The sequence below is a fragment of the Echinops telfairi genome, unplaced genomic scaffold (assembly GCF_000313985.2).
Source record: "Echinops telfairi isolate 266 unplaced genomic scaffold, ASM31398v2 ScPeMD7_7469;HRSCAF=8507_0, whole genome shotgun sequence".
NCBI classification, from domain to species: domain Eukaryota; kingdom Metazoa; phylum Chordata; class Mammalia; order Afrosoricida; family Tenrecidae; genus Echinops; species Echinops telfairi.
Genome location: NW_022111372.1, coordinates 69,533,723 through 69,536,565, shown reverse-complemented (window position 1 = coordinate 69,536,565; position 2,843 = coordinate 69,533,723). Strand labels below are relative to the sequence as shown.

Genomic DNA, 2,843 nt, shown 5'->3' with positions numbered 1-2,843 from the left:
TCTGTCCTCCCGTGTTTTCCTACCAGCAGTCTTGCCTTTGTGCTCCCCTAAATGCCTTGCTCCCTTCCCCCTTCTGATGTGAGTTTCCATCAGCATCCCTGAGTCCTGTAAGAGAGTTGTCTACCTGTCTGGGGGACCTCATCATAGCTTTGCATGGCAGCCACTCAACAGACAACATCCTTTTCCTCTCCATTAACAATTTGATTCCAGCTGACACGAGGTGCCCTCAGGCAGAGTGGCCTTCAACATACACTGAGATGGTGTATGGTTCGTTGGACTAGTCATCCTCTCTAGCAAGCTGTTGGACAACCCTGGCCAGCAGACTGGATGCCCTGCAAGGGTGAGCTTGTTCCCATCCTGTGGTTTGTTTCTACAGCAGTGGACTCATACCTTATTTGTCCTTTTGTGAGTGACTAGCTTCAGTCATAATGTCTTTGAAATCCCTCCATGTCATCAGGTCTCTCAAGGTTTCATCACCATTTCTTAGGAATAAGTAGTAATGAATTGTGTGTATATACAGTTTTTCTGTTTGTTTGTATCCAATCTTCTATTTCTTAGGAATATAAAATAATAAACGAATGCCTCTTGGGACAATATTGATAAATTTCAAAAACACTGTTGAGTGAAAGAAAAATTAATAATAAACAGAATATATTGTATATTTATTCAGTTTGAAATCATTTATATGATGTTCAAGTACCAAGAGAACTGATCTGTTATAATTGAAATAAGAAAAAAAATTATATATGGAGCGCTTCACGAATTTGCATGTCATCCTTGCACAGGGGCCATGCTAGTCTCCTCTGTGTTGTTCCAATTTTAGTATATGTGCTCCTGAAGTGAGCACAAAATAAGAACATTTTTTACATTGAGTGGGTAACAAGAAGAATGCAAAAAGCAGCTTTCTACCTCTTGGCCTGGGTATTCACAATGATGTTGAGTAAGTTTTGGATTGCTAAGGTCCACTACAAGGTTGATTGTTCAAAAACTATCAGCCTCTCTGGAGGAAAAATATGAGTTTCTATGCTCCTGCAAGGATTTACCAAAGAAAAAGAAAAAAAAAGTCACTGATCCTATTACATTCTCTATGAATTGGAATCAAATTTATGGCAATATTTTGTTTGTTTGTTTTATAATTAAATGGTATGTATTTTCTTTATTTAGTTAAACTTCTATGAAACAATGCCAATATAAAACACAAACAAGACCATTCGAAATAGGATAGTTCAAATTTGGGGGAAGTTATTTCTTTTAAGAGTATTACATTGAAGTTTGTTTTCAATGAACATCTAATGGTATGGAAAGGTTTATGATATAAGGCTATGTGGGTAAAAGGAAGTTTAGTTTATTTTGTATCCTTTGACATTTCATTTTGTTGCAAAAAAAATGAGTACATGCTCATATGAGGAAGGGTCTGAAAGTGTAGAGGGAAATGGAATTATGTAATAATTGAATTTGTCCATGAACTTTTTGAAGTTTCCTCATAGCAGTATAAAGATGAATATATGTGCATTCATATATCAAGTAGTGAAAGTATAATATTGATGGTGCTTATAATTAAGAGAGTTGTATTAAAATGCATTATCCTTTTACATCTTTGTCTTTTTTGTAAAATATTAAGGAAATAGTAATCAGAAGTCTCTATGGACATTGTTTCATATGACTCAGAACCAACTCACTGCTATTGAGTTGATTTCAACTCATAGTGACGTAGAACTAGCCCCCATAGGTTTCTGACACTATAACCCTTCCATGGTTTTGAACCACAGACTTCGCAGTTGAAAGCCCATGTAGCCCACTGCACTATCAAGATTGAAAAATCCATCTCTTCAGAGACATATTAGGGCCTGCAGTATCATAATATAATATTTATTACCGGTCAGGTATGTGAACAGAATTCTTCAATATTTTAGGCTGAAATGTTTTATGAACTGCTTCAACATATTGTAGGTTGTATAAAGCCCTCTGAAAATATCCCCATCCTACTCCTCAAAACCTGCAGATTTGTTATATGGCAAAAATGATTTTCAGATATTATTATTTTTTTTTCAGATATTATTAAATTAATGATCTTGAGATGAGAAGCCCTGATAGTGTGACTTATTAGACTTCGGGCTGCTAACCATCAAGGTTGGCAGTTCGAAACCACCAGACATTCTGCAGAAGAAAGATGAGGCTGTCCACTCCAGTAAAGAGTTACAGTCTGAGAAACCTACAGGGGCAGTTCTACTTTGTCCAATAGAATCACTAGGAGTCAGAGACAACATGATGGTAGTGAGTTTGGTTTTGTTGAGATGAGATTATTTAAAATATCTCCACAAGCCTATGGTCATCTTCAGTGTCCTTATAAAAGGGAGGAAATAGATCTAAAGAGATGAAGATGTAAGTGGCAGAAAACTGGAAGATTCTGGATTTCTGAATTTTATAATAGCGAAAGAAGTCCAAGGCAAAACCCAAAACAGGGGACCTTAGGAAACTGGAAGAGAGGGAGATTCTCTGATGCTTCCCCAGGGAACCAGTCCCACTGACACCTTGTGAGATTTGCTACTGAGTTAAACTAATGTGGGGCTTCTAAGCCCCAGAAGTGTAAGATAATGTATGTGCGTTGTTTAAGCCACTGGTCTCGTAGTACTTTCTTACAGCAGGCATAGGAAACGAATACTTCCCTTCAGTCTGTAAATATTTCATTGCTCAAATTAAGAATGTAGCCATCAACACTGGGTAGCAATATAAGAAGGTGTGAAAAATGTGTGAAGAATTGAAAAATGATCATTTTTGATGATATCTTTGGTTTGTCCTTCTGTACCCGGGAAAACCAGCAAAAGTATTTATGTTCATTTTTT

General features: G+C 36.7%; 1 non-coding gene across 1 annotated transcript; it reads right to left on the bottom strand.

Moving 5' to 3' along the window:
* Positions 1 to 740: 740 nt before the first annotated feature.
* LOC115873591 lies at positions 741 to 847 on the bottom strand. Its single transcript, XR_004048490.1, has one exon. It is a non-coding gene; the product is annotated as a U6 spliceosomal RNA (small nuclear RNA).
* Positions 848 to 2,843: the final 1,996 nt, after the last annotated feature.